This window comes from Chelonoidis abingdonii, chromosome 1, assembly GCF_003597395.2.
Source record: "Chelonoidis abingdonii isolate Lonesome George chromosome 1, CheloAbing_2.0, whole genome shotgun sequence".
NCBI lineage: Eukaryota > Metazoa > Chordata > Testudines > Testudinidae > Chelonoidis > Chelonoidis abingdonii.
This window is the reverse complement of record NC_133769.1, coordinates 38560027-38572080: the sequence shown is the minus strand read 5'-3', so window position 1 is coordinate 38572080 and position 12054 is coordinate 38560027.

Below are 12054 nucleotides of genomic sequence, written 5' to 3'. Positions count from 1 at the left end.
TAAGAAAAGATAACTCTTCAAAAGTAGTCCATTTTTTTGTTTATACACTGACTATTATGAAACTGGCAGCCTTGTTCATTGCTGTTAACTATCACGTAAGTTCACACCTTGTTCTGGATTTGAGATAGTTGAATTCAATAACAAGGATATATTTCCATGGATATGTGTTGTCCTAGACTGAACCACTTCAACCAACATGCTGTGGAATGTCTCTTTAACATCACTGCAAGAAACCCAGCACTGCTGGTTGTGACACTGCAGTCTATATTCTTCACAGTGATATATGATATGATTATAGCATAATTATGATGCATTTTATGCAAGATGGGTCATGTGAGATGTCATTGAAAATGTAATGATTTGCAGAATATGGTTATCCTATTTGTATGCATGTATCATTTTTGTATCTGAAGTTATGACTATTGGTTATGTATCTGTATTTCAAATGTAGTTACACCTGGGAAATGCCCACTAGACAAGATGCTTTCAGTCTAGACAGCTGAGTGGGGAAGGGCCTATTCAGGGCAATGAGCCATTAGGAAAAACAACAGGCTTAGGAGAAGCCTATCTCCCACCCGGGGAGCCTTCCTGAGAATGCTACAGACAGCCTCCAAGTAATGGCTGCTATGACTCTACAAAGACATGTGATGTGATCACATGTCTCTAGACTCCATCTTGGGATGTCAGTGTTTTTCCACAGATCGGTGTGGGAACCAAGCTTGAAAGAAAGGATTCCCATCATATGCAAAAGCTATATAAGGCAGGGAGTGACATTATCTGGTGTTCTTTGCTCCCCACACAAGAAGACTCCTGGAAACACCTGAGGAACAAAGACTGAACTGGAGGAAGTGCTGGACCCAGGGATTTCTAGCCTATGAATGGAACACCTTGGGATTCCAAGCTGTAAGCAAGTGCAGCTTGCCCCTTAAGAATCTTCAGCCTGCTTATATCATCACTTAGGGTGAGAATCTGCTGTTCATATTCAATCTGTTTAGTATATTAAGCTTAGTTTGTGGTTTTTGTTTATTTTCTAGGTAACCTGCTTTGAGTTGTTTGCTATCACTTAAAATCTATCTCTTGTAGTTAATAAACTTGTTTTTTCTTTATCCAAACCAGTGTGTGGGAATCATAAGTTAGGGGCAAAAGGCAGTTGCCTATTCCTCTCCACACTGGGGAAGGGGGTGAATTTTATGAGCTTACACTGTACAGTTCCCTGTGCAGCGCAAAACAGTATAATTTTGGGTTTATGCTCCAGAAGGGGTGCTTGCCTGAGGTGCTGGAAGCAGCGTTCCCAAACAGGGGCTGGTCAGAGAGCCTGCTTGTAACTGCAGCTGGTTGTGTCCCTACCTGTATGTGTGCTGGTGAAAGTGCAGGCTGGAAGGCTTTGTAGTTTGTCACAGCGGTACAGCGTTAGCAGAAGCCCAGGCTAGTGGGTCAGGGGACTCACTGGTACACCAATTCCAGGTGTCACTCCAGGGGGAACCTGTCATCATATTATAAACATTTGTACATGTGCTTAACTTTAACCATATGAGCAGTCCCATTGAAGCCACTGAGACTATTCAATCTTAAAGTTAAGCATGTGTGTTACTGTTCGCAGAAGGCCATAGCTTGGTACATATGAATACACAAGCTATTGGCTACTGCAGCTCTGTTAGCTGATCAGCAAAGCACTTAAACCCATGCTTAAGTCACATTGACTTCTGAGGAATGAGATTGAAGCGTGTGCCTAAAGTTAATCATGAACTTAGGTGCTTTGCTGAACAGGGATGGATGTAAGCATGTTTTTACCTTCTGACAGATAATACACAGGCCAGGTGAAGTCAATATAAAAAAAAAAGCATAGAGATCTCAGATTTTAAACAATATTTCTCCCCTACCTTGAACTGTTTTTCATAATAAATAATAATGATAATACTTTGCATTTCTATACTTTGGTTCAGGGCATCCACAGAAATGGCACAGACAAGATTAAGAAATCATATTATACAGTATCAGAGGGGTAGCCGTGTTAGTCTGGATCTGTAAAAGCAGCAGAGAATCCTGTGCCACCTTATAGACTAACAGACGTTAGTCCACCAATGTAATATACGCAATGCCCCTCTGATATGTACATCGGCCAAACTGGACAGTCACTATGGAAAAGGATAAATGGACACAAATCAGATATCAGGAATGGCAATATACAAAAACCTGTAGGAGAGCACTTGCAGCAAAAACTTCGGCCCAGACTTTCAGAGAATGCTGGAGCCTACAGTTCATTCTCTGCAAATTTACACCATACAGCTATGATTAAACAAAGACTGTGAATGGCTTGCCCAAATTACAGAACCAGTTTCTCTCGCTGGTTTTACACACCTCTAACTGCTAGAACAGGGTCTCATCCTCCTGATTGAAACTACTCGTTATCTCTAGCTCCTTGCTACCTGCCCCTGGAAATTTCCACTACCTGCGTCTGATGAAGTGGGTATTCCCCCACGTAAGCTCACGCTCCAAAACGTCTGTTAGTCTATAAGGTGCCACAGGATTCTCTGCTGCTTTTACATATTATACAGATATGTTTAAATAACTCTGGAAAATGTCTGGAAAATAAAATACCTGCTAAGTAACAAGAGAATTATCTCACCTTCCCTGTGCAACAAGAATGCTGACTGCCTCATCTGTATTTCAACCCCTAATTCCCTGATCTTTTGTAAAGATCAGATCCTTAAAACAGGGCACTAAAAAAAAACAAAATATGCCGCTTACAATGTAACAATCACACTTTTTGTCCCTCCACATTCCCATCTACAGAAAGTTTTGAAGGGAAAAAATGGAGAATAAATGGGCTGCAATGTCAAGGCAAGAGCTATAGTAGAAAACAATGTTATTCTGTTCTTAACGAGCCACCAGCGTTCATTATACTGCATCAGGTACAGGTAGTGTCGGACTGCAAATTGACCATAAAAGTGGTTCCATTAGTCTTAGCGCTTTAATCATTCTGGGAGCTCCAGATGTGCCAATAAGAATCATGAATTGGTTCCAGGTGTTGCTGGTTACCTTACTCTTTGCTTCTCTGCTAATCTGTAGAGACGAAACATCTGTGAGTAATAAGAATGGACTTGATACCGGGTACAATTGGCTGGTGGAGACTTGGACTTGGAAAGATGGAGGAGCATGGGAGTTCATATGTTTAATACAATGATATGTAGTTATATGGACAAGACGCAGTGTAAAAGTACTAGTTGCATGGAAAAAGCATGTGATATTTTAAGAACCAATGTATTATTTACATTTGCGTTCACAAAATATTACCAAGATAAGTGAATTGTATGTTTTGGGAACTGACTTTAGCTTGTATGAAACTGGAGAGTAAGAGGTACGTAAACAATGATTATTACACATCTCTCTGATATCATGTGGTATCAGTTTTTCTTCTGATAAGGATTATAGTATATCTATCAGAGATGGTGTAGGTATACTTAGTCCTGTCTCAGCATAGTGGAGATGGACTGTATGATTTCTTTAGGTTCCTTCTAGCCTCATGTTTCTACGAGGTCATGTGGTTTTATCATTTACTGAATCCCATAGACTTAAATTGGTTCATGCTAAAAACTAGATTAGTTAATTGGCAGGAATTTAAATTTATAGTAATCTATAGCACCAATCCTGCAAATACTCATGCCCATGCTTCACTTTATGCATACAAATAGTGCTATATTGATTTTAACGAGACTACTCACATATGTAAAGTGAAGCATAAGTGTTTGCTGTCCCAGAATCTGCCACCATGGTATCTTATTTGATGACTAAGTATTCCATGCTTAGGAATTTTTTTATATACTAAATGTTAGTTTTACCTTACTGTGAGAGATCTCTCCCACAGACTGGCATTAGAAGTTCAAAATAATCCTTCTCACCCTTCCTCCAATAATAGTGTTTGCATTTCAAACACTGACTTGCCATCAGGAATACAACCCCTAATTGTGGTTGTAGCAGTTTAAGAGTACCCTCTACTGGTTTAAAATGAAAGCAGAGAAAGTCTGTTACAGTACAGTCTCCTGCAACAACAAATGCCATGATATGCTTTATTCCTCTACAGTTGGAGCATAGCTGTACATCTCTAGGTAGGGGAAAATTGCTATGTAGTCACAGGGTATGTCTACACTACGGGATTATATCGATTTTACAGAAATTGGTTTTTTAAAACAGATTGTATAAAGTCGAGTGCATTCGGCCACACTAATAACATAAGAACACAACATAAGAAGAGATAGAACCGCGCGCCATCCAGGTCAGACCAAAGGTCCGCTCTAAGCCTATATCCCTGTCACTGACAGCGCAAAATGAGGTGCCCAGCCAGAGGAGTGAACCCACTAACAGGCAATGATCAAGTGATCTCCTCCTCTGCATCCCATCTCCATCCTCTGGGAAACAGAGGCAGGGACAACCTTCTTTACCATTCCTGCTAATAGTCATCTTACGGACATAGCCACCACCAGGAATTTATCAACAGTTCCCTTTTAAAAACATGTATACAGTCCCAGCCTTCACACCATCTCCTCAGGTAGAGGAGTTCCACAAGTTGACTGTGCGCTGCACGTGAACAGAACTCCTTTATTTGTTTTAACCACTGCTACCTAATTAATTTTCCATTTGGTACCCTTAGTTTCTTGTATTATATGGAATAATAATACTATTTCACTTAATCCACTTTCCATCACATACTCAATGATTTTATAAGACCTCATACATCCCCCCTTAGTCTCCTACTTTTCCAAGCTGAAGAGGCCTAGCCATCTTTATCTTTCTCGTATGGACCTAACTCACAAACACACCATAATCCATATATGCTTGCAACTCAAACTATCTCTGAATCTTTCTAGTGCTAGAATACTCTTTGAAGGTGAAGGAAACCACATCTGTACACAGTATTCAATGATGTGGGCATACCATGATTTATATAAGGGCAATAATATTTCTCAGGCTTATTCTCTATCCCTTTTTAAAATTCTTAACATCCTTTGCTTTTTTTGACTGCCTCTGGCCTCGTGTAGCATCTTCAGACTATCATACAATGATGCCAAGATCTTTTTCTGACTCGTTGTAGCTAAATTAGCCCCCATCATATTGTACGTATAGTTGAGGTTATTTTTTCCAATGTGCATTACTTTAGCATTTATCCACGTTAAATTTCACTTTGCCATTTGTTGCCCAGTCACTTGTTGTGAGATCTTTTGAAGTTCTTCAACAGTCTGCTTTAATCTTGACTATCTGAGTAGTTTAGTATTATCTGCAAAACTTCCACTCACTGTTTTACCCCTTTCTCCAGATCATTTATGAATAAATGAATAGGATTGGCATATAATCCGGCAGTGTGCATCCATGTACCGAGCTAGTTCGCTTTCTGGAGCGTTCCACTGTAGCATAGCTATCCAATAGTTCCCCAGTCTCCCACCCCTTGGAATTCTGGGTTGAGATCCAGTGCCTGAGGGCAAAAAAAACATGTCGCGGGTGGTTCTGGTATCAGCTCTCACCTCCCTTCATGAAAGCACCTTTTTTTCCTGGTGAACTGTCAAACCGTTTCGAACCTTTTTCCTGGGTGAACTGTGCAAAACGCCAATAGCACGCAGAGGCATGGACCGCTCAGCCAAGACAGCAATCATGGACGTTGTAAACACCTCACGCTTATCGTGCAGTCTATGCTGAACCAGACCTGCAAAACGAGGCAAGGGCAGTGGCTCGGTAGCACAGCGACGAACCAGTGATGAGGAATGGACAAACAGAATTCCTCAACTGCGGGCCCGCTGTCGCTTTGGAGATTTCGATGGTAATGGGGCAGGTTCTAGCCATTGAATGCAAATTTGGCCGGAAACAAGCACAGACTAGGTGGGACTGCATAGTTTTGCAGGTTTTGGATGATTCCCAGTGGCTTGCGAAACTTTCGCATGCATAAAGCACTTTCATAGAACTTTGTGACTTGCTTTCCCCTCCCTGAAATGCCCAAAATACCAAGATGAGAGCAGCTCTCACACTTGAGAGCGAGTGGCAATAGACCCTCCTACTGGAAACTTGCAATGCGCAGTTACGGTCAGTCCGGAATCAATTTGGAGTGGAAAAAAATCTTACTGTGGGGGCCTGCTGTGATGCAGTAGCCAAGCATCATTAAAGCTGCTGCTAACGAAAGGGAGTACTCTAGGAAAATGTGCAGGTCATAGGAATCCATTGCAGCAAAGCCATGCCACTAACTGTGGCGGGGCGATATATGGAAACATATATTTATCTTGGCACCGGAGCCAAACCAAAGGGCACCCAGTATTAAACGCAAGGAGGTATTTTCAATGTGCTCAAAGCACTGTGAATCACAAGGGACGTTTCACCAACATCCACGGGGATGGCCAGGAAGGGTTCATGATGCTCCAGTCTTCAGGAACACTAACTCTGTTTAAACGGCTGCAGCAAAGGGAATTACTTCCGCAGATCAGAAATAACAGTTGGGGATGTTGAAATGCCTCTAGTTTATCTGGGAATCCACCTGACCCCTTGAATGCATGGCTCATGAAGCATACACAGGCAGCCTGGACAGTAGTCAGGAGTTGTTCAACCTACAGCTGAGCAAGAGCCAGAATTGGTAGAATGTGCATTTGGCCGTTTAACATAGGCGCGCTGTGCATTACTGACTCGCTCAGACCTCAGCCAAACCAATGTCCCTTTGTTATTGCTGCTTGCTGTGTGCTCCACAATCTCTTTGAGAGTAAGGGGAAACCTTTATGGTGGGTGGTATGGCTAAGGCAAATCACCTGGCTGCTGATTACGCACAGCCAGACACCAGGGCGATTAGAAGAGCACAACAGGAAGCGGTGCGATCAGAGAAGCTTGAAATGAGTTTCATCACGAGCCAGGGTACGGTGTGACTGCTGTGTTTGTTTCCCCTTGATGAACACCCCCCTTATTGACTCATTCCCTGTAAGCAACCCACCCTCCCCTTTGATTACAGCTTGCTTAAGGAAATAAAGTCACTATCATTTAAAAATCATGTATTTTTATTAATTCATTATAAAAAGAGGGAGAGAACTGACAAGTAGCCGGGTGTGGTTGGGAGGGGATAGGAGGGAAGGAAAGGCACTAAAATTCAAAATAATGACAGCTTTGGTTGGGCTGTCCACGGGGTGGGAATGGGCAGGTGCCAAGAGCCTCCCCCAAGCGTTCTTAAACGTCTGGGTGAGGAGGATATGGAACATGGTGAGGGTGGTTACACAGGGCTGCAGCTGCACTCTGTGATCCTGCTGCTGTTCCTGAAGCTCCACCAGAGCGGAGCATGTCAGTTTGATCACAGAGCAGCCCCAGCGTTGCATCATGCCTCCTCTGATCTTCCTGCCGCCACCCTCTCATCTCGAGTGTCCCTCCTGTCCTCACGTTCACTGGCATCTTTCCTGTAATTTGATACCACGTCCTTCACTTCCCATTTCAGATGAGCTCTTTCATTGCGGGTCACTTCCATGATTTCCAAGAACATTTCGTCTCGTGTCTTTTTTTCCACCGCCTTATCTGAGATAGCCTTCGGGAGGGAGTAGGGAGGCTTGAAAAATTTGCAGCTGCATGAGGAGGGAAAAAAGGGAAGAGAAGTATTTAAAAAAGATACATTTTACAGAACAATGTTATACTCTTACACGGTGAACAAACACTATTCACCTTACATAGCACATGTGATTTCACTACAAGGTCGCATTTGCATCTTAATATTGAGTGCCTGCGGCTCTGGTGTTAGAGATCTCACAGATGCAGTTCCAGACAGCAGAATTCAGCTTGCACGTGCCATGGTAAAGCCATTTGTCTTTCGGCTTCTGCAGCTTTCTATACACAGTGCCCTCCTTTCCCAAATACCAAGCAAAGCCTTGTTCAGTGCTGCTTCTTTCCTGTTAACATGCAGCAGCAGAAACCACTCCCCCCCCATCCAATTCTCTGGGATGATCACTTTACCCTCTCCCGCCGCATGCAGATATCATGGAAGATCACTGCTAATCACCCCCTTTCCCGCACTGCGTGGCTGGTAGCAAGAAGATCCCTGCTAGCCAAACACGCGAAAAGCTCAGCGCCAAACACCCCCACCCCTTTCCCCTGCTTAGCTACCTGCAAGGAAGGATTTCTTTAAGCAAAAGGCAAACAGCCCAGTAGGAATGGCCATCTCTGTCCCCTTAATTAAATTCGAATTTCAACCAGGTTACCATGAACGATATCACTCTCCTGAGGATAACACAGCGAGATAAAGAACGGATGTTGCTTGATGCCAGCAAACATTGGGACATACGCAGCTAGGCTTTGTCATGCAATGATACCATATTACTTGCTACATGCACGGGCATGGTCAAGTGTCCTACCATGGAGATGGAAAAGGCTGCCCTGCCCAGAAACCTTCTGCAAAGGCTTTTGAGTACCTCCAAGAGAGCTTCATGGAGATGTCCTTTGGAGGACCCTCCGTACGCCAACATGTTCACAGACTTTTCCAATAACTGTACGGGCCATGAATGCATTCCAAGTCCTCAGGACAATTAATCATTAAAAATGCTTGCTTTTAAAACCATGTTTGTGTTACAAAGTACACTCACCAGAGATCTCTTCATGGCTTCATTGTGTGGGTTATTGGCTTGGGAGGGCTGTAGAGTAATTACGTCAGGGTGAGAAAAAGCTCCCTGGCTGTTGGGGAGAACGAGGCTGGTGTGCTCTCTGCAAGCGTTCTCCTCTTCCTCTTCCTCATCTTTCCCCGTCTGCAGAATCCTCAGCCATGGCTGAAATTACCACCCCACCTCAGAATCCCTGGGCAGGGTGGGGAGTGGTGGCGGACCCCGCTAGAATTGCCATGCAGCTCTACGTAGAAGCGGCCATGTTTTCGCCCTGCTCTGGACCTTCCATTGCTTTCTTTGTTTTCTGTAGGCTTGTCTGATGCTCTGTTGAGCTCCTTAACATTCACACAGCACTGTACTGAGTCCCTGGTGGGCCTTTCTGCATAATGGCCTTGGACATTTTTTCAAATGTTTTTTCATTTCGTCTTTGAACGGAGTTTGTGCACTTAAATCCTCTCCCAGCGACAGATCCAGTACCTCCCGTGCAGGGACCATGCTGGAGCTCTTTTCATTCTCAGGAGACTGCGTTGTTACCTGTGCTGATGAGCTCTGCGTGGTCACCTGTGCTGGTGAGCTCTCCATGCTAGCCAAACAGGAAATGAAATTCAAAAGTTCACGGGGCTTTTCCTGTCTACCTGGTCAGTGCATCCAAATTCAGATGGCTTTCCAGAGCAGTCACAATGGTGTACTGTGGGATACCGCCCAGAGGCCAATACCATCAAATTGAGGCCACACTAACCCTAATCCGACATGGCAATACCGATTTCAGCATTACTCCCCTCATTGGGGGGGGGGTACAGAAATCAGTTTTAAGAGCCCTTTATATCACTATAAAGGGCTTCATTATGTTGATGGGTGCAGGGTTAAATCGATTTAGCTCTTCTAAATTCAGCATAAACGTGTAGTGTAGACCAGGCTACAGTTACCATCTACAAAGACCAAGGGGATGTCTACAGCAACATCAGACTGTTCCTGTTTCTGCTAGAGTTCTCTTTCCTTCCACAAAAAACATTCATAATTATCATTCTATTATCACACTTGTCCTATCAACTACTTTTTCAAATGCCACCTGGGTGAGTAGCTCTGAAACAATCATATTTGTTTTAGATGACCTGCTGTCGGTAGTCACCTTGGGTTTGAACAGTATGCAGTAAATTGTTTAATTATTTTTGTGCTGAAAACTGGAACATTTTCTGTTTTAATTGCCTCTTTTTAGTGTATCTCTGCACTTTATGAGTTGATTGATCACCTTTTCCCCCTCTCTATATCATATATCAAAACTAAACCTTTAGTTTCAGCTTCATTGTAATCTGGGTATCCTGGAGAAAGTACAGGAGATCGTTTCAACGTGGGGCAAATCATATAAGGACAGCATATAGAGCTGTGGAGAACCACCTTTGTTACTATATTATGCCCTAAGCCTAATATGCCTGTGAGTTGTTCTGAAGAACTACCTCTAGACCAGTGATGGGCAAACTGTGGCCTATGCACCACATGCAGACCCTCAGGGTAAGCTGATTGTGGGCCGCGAGACATTTTGTGGATGTTGACCGTCCACAGTCATGGCCCCCTGCAGCTCCCAGTGGCCAGGGTTCACAATCGTCACCGTACACAAAATGTCTCATGGCCTGATGGGCTGCAGATTGCCTACCACTGCTAGACTGACAACAAGGATGGAGCTGAGACTTCCAAGATGATTGCTATGCTTTATATTCCTTACACTGGATGCACCAAGTTGGCTACTAGCCTTTATATTCCCTAAATTGGATGCACCTGACTGGCTATTTGGTATTGTAATTGCCTGGGCTAAAGTTCTATGGAACATGCAGGGCTGGGATAGACTATGTTTGGGTAATGGCTTCCAGGCTTTCCTACCTCTGACAGATACTGTGAATGCTCATTTGCTACCTGGGTTCCTTCTCCTGGGGAACTGTATGTGTACAAATGCCACAGGGGTCGCAAGGTTATTACATGGGGTGTCACAAGCTGTCAGCCTCCACCCCCGAACCATGCTTCACCTCCAGCATTTATAATACTGTTAAATATAAAAAAAAAAGTTTTTAATTTATAAAGGGGTCACCAGTGCAAAAGTTTGAGAACCGCTGTTTAGAGGATGCTAATCACTCAAAGTAGTTTATTCATGCCTCCACCTCATCTTTTTCAAGGCCACTCTCACCATTTTTGCCTCCACCAACCTTTCAGGCTGTGTCCATGACATCTCTCTGCCAGACTCCAATTCCTTCTTTCAGCTTTCCCTTCCACCATCTTTTAATGGGTTTTACCCCTTTTATCTAAGGACATCCCACAAGGCTCTTGTCTTCACCACCTCTCCTTCCTTTGTACTGTTTCTGGGGGTCCTGGCTTTAGCTTCTGTCCCTGCACTGATATGTCTCCCTCCTTTCAATCCCACCTCAGTCTATCTGTCATAACCTTGAACTTAACATAGAATTTGGTGGTGGCATTTTCCCTCCCAAACCCTCTAACCTTCTTCATCACTGTTGACAATCCTCCATCCTGCCTGAAATAAAGCCCAAAGGTTGGATCATCTTTACTTATCTCCAACCCCACTTCCCTCAAATGCAGGCAATGTCCGCTACTGCCACTTTTCCCTTCATGTTTCTATGGTTATGGCTACACTGCAGAGCTTTTTCACCAAAAGTTATGCTGCTTGAATAAAACCACTGTTACATGTCCACACTATGCTTCTTGTGCAGCGACACAGAGAGCAGTGCACTGGGGGTAGCTATCCCACTGTGCAACTGGCTGCAGGGTGCTTTGGGAAGGGTTTGCAATGCATCATGGGGCAAGTAAAGTCACATGATGCAGGTTTCTCTATCCCATCATTCCATGGGCATCCTACTAGACCAAGGGTCTCAAACACGCAGCCTGCGGGCTGCATGCAGCCCACAAAGTTATTTTCTGTGGCCCACGAGCTCCTCACAGCCCCCTCCTGCCCTCCCCTAGCATTTACCTAGAGCGGCTCCAGCCCGGTGTGCACCAGGGGCAGGGCAGGCTCCCTCCCTGCCTGCCCTGCCCCCGCGCCACTCCGGGAAGCGGAAAGAACGTGGGGGAAGAGAGGTGCAGGGCCATGTGTTGATGTTGCTTCAGGCACCACCCCCAGCAGCTCCGATTGGCCACGGTTCCCCATTCCTGGCCAATGGGAGATGCTGGGGGCAGTGCCTGAAGCAACAGCAACACATGCCCCTGTGCCCTTGCTCTCCCATATTCCAACCGCTTCCTGGAGTGGTGCGGAGGCAGGATGGGCAGGCAGGGAGCCTGCCCTGCCCCCAGTGCGTGCCGGGCCAGAGCCCACCCCCCAAACCCCTCCTGCGGTCAAATCCCTTGCTGAGCCCCTTGCCGCACCCCACACCCCGTCACACTCCTCCTGCACCTCAACCACTACCCTGAGTCCCATGCCGCACCCTGACCTCCTGCCCTGAGGCCCCACTGCACC